Consider the following 15,253-nt stretch of genomic DNA (forward strand, 5'->3'; position numbering starts at 1 on the left):
GTACGTCTCTGCAAACCATGTTTCAACTTTACTTTCTTTAAGTTCAAGTTCCTATTTTCTGCTGCGACAATGCTGTTCCATCCATTCCTCATACTTAACAACTGAATAGGTCAATTGTCAGCATCTCTCAAAACGATACTGAAACATTACCATTGCATCTTAACGGCAGTTTGGTTAGGTTTAGGCAAGAAAACTACCTAGTTAGGTTTAGGAAAACATTGCTGTTAAGGTATGTTACCTAAGTAACTTATGTTACGTTACGTTACGTTACGTTACGTTACGTTACGTTACGCTACGTTACGTTACGCATTTGACGTAACTGCACTACATTAGTAACCCCCCATTGATTTCTGGTTTCACACTAGCCACGAACAGCAGTCTCCTGAATGAAAGTCATGTGCTTGTTTAACCCAACTGTCCATTCCTGACCTCCTCCCTACACAGACTTTTCAGTCTTTCAACTACTTCTCCTCATTTCTGCTGGAATAATAAATTGAGCAACAAGAGGTCACCGCCTAACAACAAATATGAATAAGGGTCGGAATAAGCTGCTTTCATTTTCCTGATGAGGACAGGCTTCTGGTCTGGTTAGATTCGGGCACAAAAACCACTTAGTCAGGATTAGGGTTGGGAATATATCATGTTTTAGCTTAAAATACCTGTATTTGTCGCCGTAGAGCAGGCTGTTACATGTTACCAAGTTGCGTTTAAAACATCCAGTTTTTGTCACCACAAACAAGGCTTGAAATTGTCCAGAGGTCTCCTTGAACGCATCCACTGGTGTTACATTTGCAAATGTTGAAACACAGTCTCGAATTCTGGCTTTTCGCCTTGTCGCCTAGATGAAAGTTCACTGCTATCCCTTCCACCTCCAGACATGATGGTAATCTAATATCCATGTAATCTGAATGTGATATGACAGGTATTGTACAAAGGTCACTATGAAGCAAACAAATATGACGGTTTGGTTTGCAGAACCATTAACTGCCAAACTTTTATCCTGGCGACTGATCTGATTGGGAGATGTCCTGAGTTGAAGTTTTTGAATTGGTCTCTGAAGGTCACTCTGTCGCCCACTCCAGGTCTGAAGCCTTTAGCCTCCACGCATATGGGAACCTCAAATACCACAGCACAAATGGCATGCAATTAAAAAAGCTCGCTGGAAACCAAATGCTGACAAAGCACAGTCCACTGCCCCCGTTTCCACGAAGTCTGAAGCACCTACTGTATAATACACAAAGCTTTAACATTGTAAAATACCAGGCCAAACCTAATCTGTGCAGAATCAGCCACTCAGAGAGGCAACTTACAAAATCATTACAGCCTCCCTCTCAAACTAAATATAGCTTCCCTGCGTGTATATCAACCTCCCCTTGTACAATACGGGCTAGGGTTTCAGGTGCTCTGATGCTTCACACAGCGACCTCAAACATTGTTTGGAGTAAAGAATTGTGACCCAGTGAGTCAGTCCCCACATATAATACAGGCACTATATGTTGGTGTAAAGACGATCTCTTCACTCACAGTACCATTGCACTCATACTCATACTTTCAATACATATACAAACAAAATGTGTTTTTATTTTTCCTGGCAGTTAAGAAGAGTTCGAACAGAGACTTCATTGTTGTGTATAGAGGAAAGATTTGACATAAACTCAAGCTGTGGCTGCTGTCAACTGAGCAACCATACTTGCAGAATAAAATGGAAAAATGGCCTTAAAACAATCAGATTCAAAACAGACCATTTGGAGAAGCGCTCATGCTTCATCGCATTAAAAATCAGCAGCACCACAGTTAGTTTCCACACTAGCAGAGCCAAGGACTCTGTTTGGGAAACCAGCTTATTTTAACTCAGAGTATATTTTGTCTGCATTGACAGAGAGAGAGAGACGATTGGGAGATTAAGTGTTTTCAAATTAAGACTCAATAGTAGCACAGCATTTGGGATATACAGAGCTATGGTATGATTTTATACCTGTACAAAGAAAAGCTATCACTTTTTTGTAGCATGACAGCTGCCTGCAACCTGGTAGGGCCAAAGATGTGACGAGATTCTTGTAAGCATCGTGTACTTCCCACAGATTTTTCAGTCATGGCTGTACGTGGTAAAACTTTGTTCCAGTTGAACCTCAGTGCTTGATTCGGTTGAGATCTGGAGACTGAGCAGGCCATTGGAGCAAATTACAGTCAGCGCAATGTTCCTGGAACAATTTTGAGAGGTTGAGTGTTTTGTGAAAAAGTGCCTCATCCTGGCAGAACAACTAATTTGAAAAAAGCCAAGACTGGCCACGTAAGAACACAGCTGGGGCCTGTTTTATCAAATTTGCAGCATGCAGTCTCATATTTCCAGCATCACTTTGTCTCACTGATTTTGACACGTCCCACAAATTAGCTGCACCTCACAATGCACGTTCAGGGAGCTTTCGACAGGCAGTCACCCAGCAATTATTTCATTTTCATTTCCTCTGCTTCCTTTTGTTATGATTCAGAGTAAAATGAATCTAATTGATAGAATGATGTAAATTGATAAATGACACACTAAATGCCATGGCTTTCCTGAGGCTGTTTTTTACTTTGGGCGATTAAAATGAACAAGCAAGAACTCGTTTGGAGGTTTTTGTCCAAATGTCCACGCCCTGTCACAAGAATCCAAGCTTTTTCAGCAGCAGGAGGATGACACATGCAGTTTAGGACAGTGAGGTCAGCTTAAGGACCAACACAAGGCATGTAAGGAAGAATATTTAACGGAAAATGAGATGCTGTCCTCAATCCCCCCATGCTGACATTGTATTCATTAACAAATCGGATTTACTGTTCAATCTTTTCTCCTCCATATTGTTGAGGGGGAAAGGAAAAATGTGCTCATATGTCCTTCTTTACCCGGCACATTAAAATTTTCATCAGCGCTATCGAGTGTTACAGCCAATGATGCAATAAGCCAAACCTGCAAACACTATTGCAAAATTGAAAAATACTTTTTTGGTTAGCTTTCTAGATGCAGTGTGAATCATAGGCCTTGGTCGGCTGTGGCTATGGCTGTGGACTATAACAAGGTGTAGCAGGTGGGTGGCACTGCCTGTTCACCTCACAGAGCTCTTGTTTGCCTGGAGACAATAGTTCTTGCAAATGAAAATGGTCACAATAGATTTAGGAGAACAATTTTGCCTTGTTTTGCCTATTGATCTTTTAGGCTGAAGCAGAAGTTACTTTCAACATTTAGGAAATGTACTTCAGCTCATGAATATGATATTGCAGTCTAACAAGATATTCCATCTAAAAAGTTACCTCCTTTTCCCATTGGGAGCTCCAAGTGTGTGAAGATGCCAAGCTTATTCACAGTTTCTTACTCTTGGTAAAATACATTTCTCAATACTTTCAAAAGCTATTTACAGTTGTCAGCACAACAGACATCAACTGTGTCTGGGGTAAACTGTGGATCACTTTTCATTTGTCTTTGGTCAAGCATAACACTAAATGTGCTGTTAATTTGACTGAAGTCAGTTATATTCTGCATCAACTACATCTAGAAAAGTTCAAATAAAGTGCAAAAACTCTTAACTGGGACATAAAAGGTCCAAGAGGGACATCAAAAATTCAGCACCAGGTGCTGGATGTCTGGACATATTGTATCTTCAGAAGATTGCCAAGGATGGATCAGGAATAATAAGCTATTCTTTTCCAGGTGTACTGCACATATATATACAGTGGATGGAGGATTAGAACTGCAGAAGACAGCTGACTATTTTTTATATTCTTTTCTGTGCCACATAAGGTAAGGTAGCACAATCTCCCTTTCCTTTTGTTGTCATGGAGCATTGGTTCACAACAAATGAGAGATAGGCGCTCATTGGTGTGCTGAGGTGTATTTCAGTAGAGAACTGTGCGACAAGTTTTGAAAAAGTGAAATCAGTGTAGAGAAATGTTTTTTATTTCAATTGTATAAAGAGGAGAAAGATACAAGGAAGTAGACTTGAATTCACCATTCTGAAAAAAAACAACAAAATTGTTCCTGTTCCTGTAATGAGCATGTCCGATCCGATAATCCAGTTTTTAAATTTCTAGAAAAGGCCAAGATTTTTCATAAAAGCCATACAAAGACATACAATCCCCCCACTAAATCAGTCATTTCACCGGATGAGAGTCCAATATCTTCCTAAACCTATGATAACAGTAATGATTAAGGATGAACAATGATCAACTTTTCTCCAAAAATTAATGTAAACTGAGGAGAAGGCTCAATTGACCACAGCTGTCTGTCTATAACATTGTGTCTCAGCTTTTTTGGCCTATTAAGGGATAAAAGATCATCTTGAACTATAGCCTATTTTGGGCTATTTTTAAAAACCTATGCCCTCTAAATGGGATTTAATATGCATTGAGACATGAACCACCTTCCTCCATGCCATGGACAGTACAGTATTTCTGTATCATATTTAAACAGTACTGAAACACATTGGTTTTCAATGTAGAATACTCATGGTAAATATGGAAAATGGATGGTAAAAATTTGAAGACAAAATAAAATATGAACTTCAAAACAAATTGTTTTATTGATGTTGGAATAGTATTGGTATAAACTTACATTTTCAGAAAAAATATATAAATATTTAAAGAGATTAAAAAGTCATCCATGAAATTACTCTAAATATAATGTACTTTCTTTTTTTAGGTAATTAGTGAGGTGGTTTGCCCCTATAACAATCAATGCCCTTTTCTCTTTCTTCTGAAGTAAATACAGCAAATGTAGGCCTACATTATAACCTGTCAATGTGCAGTGGGACAGAGCAGTTTTAAGAGATTGAGTAAATAAATATGGGCAAATGCAATTAATGTGGCCAAAAAGATGCTTATTGTTATGGTCTTCTTGACTACCTGTTCATGTGCTCACATGTTTCATCTTGCTCTCTCTCCTTTTCTCTCTCTCTATCCTCATCTCTCTATCTCTCTACCCCTCTCTTTGTACTGTCCACCAAAAAGACAAAGTAATACAGTATAACAACTAAACAACAAAGAAATAAATGCTAACTCATTAACATGTATTAATCTATTAAATACTCCAATGGCATGGATTTACATTCTCTCAGCTGCACCTGGCTGTTTTCTTTTAAAAAAAAGAGCGTATGTCCATCTATGGAAAAGCAGACATTTGCAAAGGGTTTAATGTTCCAGTGTTTAAGATGGTATCACTATCCTACAGTATAGCGACCATGAATCCCCTTTCTATCGACAGCCAGTATGAAAAGCAGGCTTATGTAGTGTAAAAAAAAAAAGATTCATGTCTTTCAAACGCTAGCACTATGTTTAGTCTACTAGCACTATAGCTGCTACTCCTATTGCCACGATGCTTCACTAACCTGACTGGAGACTAGGCTATAGTTTATCTTGTGCCACATTAACTTACTGATAGACTTTCTAACTTGCATAAGATATAGCTTCACAGTGACATTCCATATCTTTTATATCTTGCTGCTGGGCAACAAGTTAACTCTTTGCAATTGACTAGCTAGCGCTAGCTCCTAGCGCCCTAGCTTATCATGCTACGCATCATTACAAGCCCTTTTTGCAAACTTAAATGTAACGCAATTCAAGAAGAGGCATTGATAAAATTGTCTTGTGGTCAACTGCTGTTTAATAGACATCTGACAGATGATGTCAAGGTTCTAAAATGAAGCATTGCCTGGTCATTAGTGTTACAACACGCTGTCGGTTTCGTATGGTAGCTGCATCGCAAGTTATCTGATTTTGCTCTGCCTCTAGGAACCACGTTTGGTGTGCTCGGGCTGCATTTTTTGTTTTGTAAAACAAGGTGCCCACCTACCAATCAGAGGCAAGAGATTCATGCAGGGAGGTTGTGCTTGATTTTACTGGCCCATTTGAACCTGTTACCATTTTCTTCAACAGCAAACAAAACAAGTTTGGGAAAAAAAAAGGATATATGATTTGAGGACTAAACGATTGGATGGGCTAAGGCAAGTTTTGGATGGGCTTGAGCCCCCCCAAAAAAGGGCTAGCCTCGCCACTGTCCTTGCTACTATGCTGGTGTTCCTGCTGGGGCACAGAGTAGCATATATGTTTCAGAATCCGAGACGTGTCTCAAGAAGTTCATATTTTTCTTGGTCCCTTTAGTTGGATGACAGGTTGGAGTTTTTTTGTCAAATCATTTGTACGTCTGTGTGTGTATGTGTGTGCACGTGTTTCCAGCTGAGTAATAAAACGCAGAGAAGCACTATTACTGTCACACACAGGGATGCTTTTTCTGCTCCACTTAACATGCAGATCTTAGGCTGCACAAATTGACAATAGAGGTTACGGCACACACTGCACATCTCCCTTCATACTGTCACACACACGCACGCCCAGTCTCTCTCGCACTCTCTCATTAGTAATCACCCTACACATATGCATCCGTACCAAAATACACAAAGTACTCACACTCAATATTGTGTGCCTGCACATGCATAGGCATACAGTGCAAACACTCACAAACACACGCTGTGTCGTATGAATTTTGGAATGGAGGCACGGCTGGATGGCAGCCAGCATATCGCTGTGGAAACCCAGCAAGTGATGGCAATGCATTTACATATTTATTATTTCATTTCAGCTCTCAGAATTCTAGCTTACCGCAAACCTGCTTTCTCTCTCTCTCTCTCTCTCTCTCTCACACACACACACACACACACACACACACACACATACACACACACGATATACAGCTTTGGGTTTGAAAAGCATTCGCATCCAAATCATCAACAGCAGTCCTGAAGAAATAAAAAAGACTTGACTGAATTTCCTTGAGTTTTGGGAACAGGATTTGATGAAAAGGGTGAAAATGCAAATAACAAACAGGAAGTAGGCCAAATATTGGCTCAGTTTGAACCATAGCATAAAGGATTTTGTTGGTGGCCAGATAGGCGTCACAGTTAAAGGCAACAGTAATGGGAGAGTTGGCTTGAGCTGTCGCCTGTGTCACATTCTCAGAAAGATTTAACATCAAAGGAGTGAGGCAGCACAAAAAACATGGTACTTTGGATTGATGCCTTCCGATTGCCTCGATCACATTCTGAAACAATGTAGTCTTCATCAGTTGCTATAAAGCATCGGTTAAACAGAAGCCACTTTTTTTTACAGCCTGCATTACCAACATGCATCTTGGCCAAACCATTAATCTCATCTCCAAAACTCACTCAACCTTTCATGTATGTCTCAAAAATAAGCTTAGAGGTAACAGTTGTCACTCAAAAAGCATACAAACCCTTGGGGACTCTCATTTCTCATTGCCTTCTCCACTACTCACTACTCTCCTGTGTTCCTCCGGACTTCTGACACATTTTTTTATCTTTCTTCCCTCCTAATTATCCCAACTTGTTCTTGGCACTGTACAGTGTGTATTTTACCATACTGTTGCAACTTGTCCTCCTCAGTGAGTGAGAGATAGACAGGGAAATGGAGGAGAGAAAAAAAATACTCAAGCAAATTTAAGATGCCCTGGAAAGGCATCTTAGGGGTTAAACATTTTAGAATCTTAATTGGAGACATTCAAAAATGAACAAAAATCATCAACAAAATGTGAAGAAATCACAGTTTTGATGTTGCATCGTCTATATATTGTGTTGCTGAGATATTCAATGAAATAAGCATGCTAACCAGCTAGCTGCGGCCCATCCCGCTCTAAAGCTCCTGTGCTAGCAGTTCATACACCAAAACTACCCTGGGCCCTGAGCTCCTAGTCCTAACTGTACGGCTAACGGAGCTACTTAGGCAAATTCAGCTACAGTCAGAAGCAGTTAGTGTTACTCTGGTGTTATGCTGCCCCCTGTTTGTTTTGAGTATGAAACAAAATCAGGCTTCCAATTCTTACATATTGCACCTTTAAATGAAGGGGCCCCCGGTGCATAATTGCACAGTGAGATTTGTATACTCTGTGAAATTTTGTTGTTTTGTCGGAGGGTTGTCTCTACCTTGAATCTCTCGGTCTAAGGACAGAGGATTTTGTACACTGCGCAGTTTGTAAACCCCAGTGAGGCAGTGTGAATGTTTTTTGGCTATATAAACAAATTGACCTGACTTGACCTTGCATGCATTTTGTCAAATCTGCTACATCGATTTTTCTGTCGATCACAGGAGTCGCACTAACATCGCTCACCGCCGAGAGGCTGATAAATACAGGGGCGTGCACAGACTCTATAACCCTAACCCAAAAAATGAATAAATGAATGAGAACTGATGAATATTAGTTTATGTTCAGGAGATTCATCCAAGTGCAAATCACCCCTATTTTGAGGTCTCAAGGTTGGCAAGTATGACTCATAACACACTGACTTTAAAATCACTCAGAAAAGGGAGCATTTCAGAACTGATGAAGTTTTACTTTTGAAGTTCGAAAGATTTTTTAAACATAAATCAGAATAAGACTTTTTCACGTTGTTGACTGTATTAAAGTATGTATTAAAGTGTGACAAGAATGAATCAGAATGTTGCTTCAATATCCTTTATTTTGTCTTTATATTTGCATTTACTAATTTACTTGTGAAAAGCAAAGTTGAAACAAGAAAATCAATTTCCTGGAATTCCAGGGCTGCAGTAATGACAAAAAAACAACTCATTAACAACATGTATAGTGTAATCAGTCATATTGTCGAGTGCTGTGAATGTTCCAGTCCTCCCTTTCTCCTGTAATCTGTAGTTCAATTAACACTGAAGGATGCATATCTCACCTCTTCTTTTGCTGTAAAATGTGTACTATTTATGCGGCTGTTGAATGCTGCAGATTTGGTTGCACCCTGTCTCAAAGAGAGACTATGGTTTACAACACAGTCATTAATCGCGGCTCTTATCTCATCAGAGACTACCGCTCTTGGTCTTGCCTTCTCCCTCGTCCTCCAGACATCCCTCTCATTCCAAAGCTGTCCCCTTTTCTCTGTTAAGTAACCAGATTAAAAACAGGACACCTGGGTTGGCTTTCAGCTCAAATTGCAATCAACTGTGTTTGGATGGATCGTTATTTTATTTTCGCGTGAATATTTTGCCAAGATGTTCTAAATATTTCAATATGGTTCCTGCAGGAAAACACAAACGTTGCCATCACCTGTTTTTGATGTGTTTTAACTTTTGCAGGTGGTGAAGCGTGACCAGGAAGAGTTTGGTAAATGTGATCACTGAATGCATGTTTAGTGAAAGCAATGGAAAATGATTCACATAGATCTGTTTTGCTGATACCGTGAAGAGTTTTGACAGTGTGACTTCAGTTTTCACGAATTGAAAATGTAACTGTAACAGAAGCATGACAGCAGATATTCCACTGTTATCAGGTGTTTGAATCCCAGATAAGCTGGGGAAAACAAGAACAGCACATTAGGGTGTAATGTATACCTAACTAGTGAAGCTCATCTTTTCTCACCTCAGCAGGCCTCTAAACTTAAAAAATTGTTACATGTATGTTTTCTTGTGTAAAGTGTTCCATCCATTACTGGATGATTCAGTCATCAGTCAAATAATGTGTCATTTGGCAGCAATGTAACTTAAACATTCATGCCAAAGAGCTCATTTGAATAGAGTTGAATTGTTTATATTTATTTATAATTTATTTATAATTACACATTTATTTTCTTCCCTTTATGTAAGATGAGTTAGCTTCACAATCTAATATGTCAGCCTTGGCTGAGTGTAAGTCATTTATCTTCATCACGTCCATGTTGTGATGAAGCAACAGTCCCCTGGTCACGGAGCAAAAGTGCAGTAAAAACGCTGCCTCAATTAGGGCTGGAACTGTAAACACTTGTGCATAATCAGCCACTTCCTCTAAGGCTTTTAGCTGATTAGGCTTCATGAAACGCTGTGTTTTCAGCCCTTAGAACCCCCATCTGTTATAATGTTTTGACTGACACTCTCTTAGCTTTGACACAAGATCTATCACAGTTTTCTACCTGGGAAGAGAGGCAGGTGTGGGGACGTTTTTCCCTATCTCTCCTGCTCCTCTCGCTCTCTCCCAAACTTGGCAGGAGATCGATTTCCTTCCTGAGGCGAAGTGTTCAAATGACTGATGCTAAGAACGGCAGAGAGCACGGTGCTCCCATCACTTCTAGCACCAAAGCACTGTTGACAGGATCCTAAGAACTGCAGCCTCAGAACTGATGAGGCAGCAGGGAGGAGGACAGGCGTGGAGCGCACCGTCAGAAGTAGCAGGTAGAGCCCGAAAGAGATGAAATAACAAAGCAGCATGCAATTAAAACAAGGGGTTTATGCACTGTATGTATATATATGTATGTCTATCTGTCTGTCTATCTATCTATCTATATACCTATATATCTATCTATCTGTATATATATATATATATATATATATATATATATATATATATATATACACTTTGCTTTAATGCTCTTTTACCAAACTAAGATGAGCTAAAATGCCTCGTAAAACTAGACAACAACAAAAAAATCACCAAAGCCGTCTTGGGCTTTACACAGTCACCTCTTTGATCCTTTGGTAAGAATAAATCCTTAATTCACAGGGTTAGATGTGAAAATATTGCAGCTCTCCACGTCTTTTTCACACTCTGCTGTCCCTGTCTGTGGTGTCTCTTTGTTCCCAAGTTATAGTCCTGTTCGGAGCTGCTGTAAATCACGTCTGTACCTTGTCCCCTGTCTTCAAACTGACATCTGTCAGCCCAGTCGAGCTGAATCTTGTTGACCGCAATGACTTCACCCATCATCTGAGGTTGCAGTGCAGGCAGATACCAGTTAGCTGTTAGGGCCACTTAGCTCCATGGCTAACTTACCTAATCCCCCGAGCAAACTTGAAAAAGTTCAAGTTTGCTCGAGGTGAAAAACGCACAAGTTCAGGCAGGCGGGGCAGAAGAGGCAAACTTATCCAGAAGCGCAACAGACGATCTGGCGGGGACTGAATGGAAGTGCGCTGGTGTGCTGCTGGGCTGAAGGAGAAGTGGGAACTCAGCAGCTTCCTTACTGACCTTCTTATATAATATCGGAAGAAGTGTGAGAATTGCAAGCCCTCGTGACGTCCAAACCCATTGTGAGTAGAAGGCCAACATTCAAAACCATTTGTATTTTTTAAATTTAGTTTTCCATTCATGGTCTTTTTATTCTGGTTGAATAATGGAGATGCTGCAGTATGTACAAACATGGAAACAAAGAACACTGTGTGTACGAGAGGGGAAAGTTTGACACAGCAGACAATCAAACTATCAACACTTCCCTGATTTTACAAAAGCCTATTGTCAGCAAACAGGCGGCGCATTTGTAAAGCATACTGATGTAAGCACCACTACAATGGAAACCACAGTCACGCAGGGCCTTGGCAGTTCTTTTTGGAAAGGCACTCCCGCCCGCTCCAAGGTACAGCATGATGCTGCATAAGCAAAACATAACTCACATAACTGTCAGAGAAAAGCCTGGGCCTGAACTTTCAATCACGACTACTGCTTAAAGCAATTATAGTCACAATAATATCAATAAATACTATCAAGTTCAAGACTAGTTTACGGGGAAGGAGTTATCTGAAATCAGTGCAGGGAGTGATTTTGTGTTGTGAGGCTATACTAATAATTGATTTCTGGCCTCAGTTGTTGTATATTATGTGAGTCTTTCGTGTTTATAGCAGAAAAAGCTCTGACTGTGAACTGAAAGTACACAAAGCTCGACAGTGAAGTAAGCAATGACATTTTGAAAAGTATCGACTTGGCTGAATGCCACGGGCTACTGTAGGTTGAAAATGAACTGAAATAGCCTTTGATCCTACTCTGTTTCTGCTCACATTTTTCAGTACAGGCAAAGCAAGGTTGCTGTTTTAAGAAAATGGCCTGTCAGTGTTAGCTTATCATCTCTATACATATTTGGGTGGCCATAGTAAGAGCGTGTGTGTTTGTTTGTTTGTTTGTTTGTTTGTTTGTTTGTTTGTTTGTTTGTTTGTGCTTCAAGAATCCACAGGCTGGCTGTGGCGGGCTGGTCTGGACATAAAAGTCCAAGCCTTTTTTTAGTCCCAGTCCATCCCTGAGTACATACGTTCCGATAAGCATTGCGAGAGGCTCAACTAGTTTGTTTTATGGAGCTGGAGATATCAGTACGTGCTGCTTGTTGTCCTATGATGCAGATAATGTTTTACTTTTGTGTTTTGGTAACCGTCCTTGCAACTTCATTATAAGGTTTACTGTTGAACAGGATTTTGAATGGGAACACACTTGTAAGTTCACAGTATTCAACAGCAGCACTTGATTAAAGACTCCGAGGTTTGCAAGAACACTGCATCTTTTTACGGCCTTCTAGTTCTGCCAGTACTTGTAGTCTTTGTGTCTTTTCAGAATGAAACTGTGACTGAATCACTGTTTTACTAGTGCTTACACCTCACCAGTCTCCTGAATGCAGTCTGGCCTCTCTCTCTGACTCTTCTCTCATGCACTGTATTTTTGTTTGCATTTTACTTTATACCCAGACGACACCATGATATTCACACATCCAATTATAGATGCTCTGTACTGATTAACCTTTACACAACTTCAGCCAGTTTGTTATGTTTCCATTTTTGTGAACGATCTAAAAAGTCGATTTCCTTTACAGCAGTTCTTGTCATGACTTGTGAGCAAAGACTTTAAACCAGTAGGAACCAGGGTTTTATTGGTTATGTAACAGAGCTACTGAGAAAATTGACACGTAAGAAGACTTTTGCTTTACCAAAAATGAAAACCCCTTTGTGATTGATGGGCACACATCTTCCTTTAAATGTATCGATTCTATTGAAATTTGAAAGGCAAATTCTAAGACCCATAATCTGTAACTCTGCAGGCTAACAATAAAAGGAATGACAGATGCAATATCTCCTTCACACCTTAACAAGCTCATACAATGCAACTTTTTGCAATTCAACTGCAACGAAAAAGGTGGTTGCAGGGGAAGCAAGAGAATTAAGAAGATAGGATAGAGAAAGGTACAACACAGAGAGTTGAACTTATTTTAGCATGGCATGACTTTATGATTTGAAATCTCAGTCTGGTGGACAGTTCCTTGGACGACATACAGTATCTCAGACATCTGTTGCTACTGAATGATAAGTCCTAATGACTTTAATTATTCCCTGGTTTTTTCTCCTGTACCACCACCATTCTGACATTTTTGGCTTTTAGTGACATGTCATGACAGCTATTGGATGGATTCTTGTGATGTTTGGTACTCACACTCATGGATTAATTAAACATCATCTGTTTGTCTGGTACTTGTACCTGACAAAGTTATGACATGCCCATCAGCACCATGCTGTACTGGTGCTAGCACTAAACACACAGTTAGCAAATACTAGCATGATAACTAGCTAAATCTATGTGGTACACATTGTAACATTATACCTACGTAACATCAACATTAGACTAAGTAAAATACAGTAAGTGATGCAATGAAGTACAGCTATGACTTACAGGTATGCCAATCTACAAACAGCACTGCAAAAAATATGCTCGACCAGTTTGATTACATTTAAATTTTTTATGAATTATTACACATGTGGCTTTCATTAATTTCACATCATGAAATTCATACGATGCGGTTTTTAGACAAAATGCAATATTATTTGTCAACAGTTACAATCAGGGATTTATGGTGGCAGTGGAAAATGATGTTCTGAGTTGAGGAAACTGCAGGATGCACTTACTTTGAAATTCCTTTGCCATACTCGAGGTATTTTAGATTCTAAAAAAAACATCAGTAACTCCTAAGAGAATTGTTTTGCTGTGTATTTTTTCGAGCTTCATGCCATCTACGTAAGTGCTTATTTCATATTTAGCTTTTTTGACTTGTGGTGAAAAACGTCCACACATCCATCTCTTTCTCCAGCATCCTCTTGCTTTACCTCCTTTATTTCCCATCCTATCTCCACCCTCCTTTGCTACATTACACACCCCATCTCTGTACTTCCCCTCACTCTGTTTCTCTCCCACCTATACTCCTCCTCCCTGTCCTCTGTCATCTCTCCCTGTCAGTGCTTTTATTGATTGTAGTATTTCTGTGATGGCGTGTTGCTAACAGCAAGAACTCACAGTTTGTGATAGCAGGGAGGTCTCTGTGAGCTAATGATGTTTTTCTGCGCACCAATGAGCAAGTGTCGGAGTGTACATAGCATACAGTGAGTGTGTTTTGCACGTGAAGAACTGGGAGAGTAAGAGAGGATGGGTTTTGTGTGTGTGTGTGCCATTCATTGCGATGTGTGGAGGTAGCTGTGGCTGACTGATTAGGCCCTTTAGTGAGTGTACCCACCTCTCACCAGTCATCCTTCACACTGACAGCTGGGCTGTGGAAGTGTATGCCTCCCTGCCTCTGAGTGTGACTGCTTCTGTTTTATGAGCATTTGTGAGTGTTTTCAGGTGTGTGTGTTTCAGTGTGCATGCATTTTAATACCACGTTTCGTTTGGTATCAGTTGGTATTTTTACATACGTTTGGATAAATGTGAAGTGGATAGTCTGAGTGTGTCTAATCTGACTCCCACAGCAATCACTTATAGTGTGTTCTATGTGGCAACTGGGTGAGTTGCTTAGGCCCCGATCAAACCTATTATTACCATCCGTCCTGAGTGATGCAATTGTCTCCAGTGACTACTTATGATCGGATCTCTCTTCCCCGCACTGTATATAAATAAACGAGTACATCAATGGTACAATGTTTTTTTTTACACAATGAAAGAAAGAAGTTACCGTATAGCATCTGCAGGCATACATTTCCACAGCCCTGCTGTCAGTATCTGTGTTTGCTTTGTTATCTTTAATGAATATTTTCTACCACATTATGAGTGAAAAAAAAAAACATTCTGCTAAATTCCGCAGATTGCCATACTGAATCACTGCTAAAAACGGTAAATGAAAAAACCTGAAGATTTAATTCGGTCCTGGCTATGTATCACAGAATAATGTGATGTGTCACAGAGTAGTGTGATGTCGCAGAATCATTGTGCATCGCGTCACACACATCTTTCCCTAACCTCTACAATGCCATAGTTGCCATGTGCAGACACTGTAGAAAGAAACTTAACAATTTAAAAAATGTGTGTTTAAAAAGTGTATGTTTGTTTGATACTTAAAATCAAATCAATTTTATTTATATCGCTGGAAATCACTATCACACTGCCTCATGGGCTTTACAATCTGTACAGTGAACGGCATCCTCTGTCCTTAGACCCTCAATTCAAGTGAGGAAAAACTTGCCATATTGAGAAAAAAAGAAAAACTGTATCTTCTGATGCAAATTATAATGT

This window comes from Pagrus pagrus (genome assembly GCF_965226575.1).
Source record: "Pagrus pagrus genome assembly, chromosome: 19".
In the NCBI taxonomy this organism is placed as follows: Eukaryota; Metazoa; Chordata; class Actinopteri; order Spariformes; family Sparidae; genus Pagrus; species Pagrus pagrus.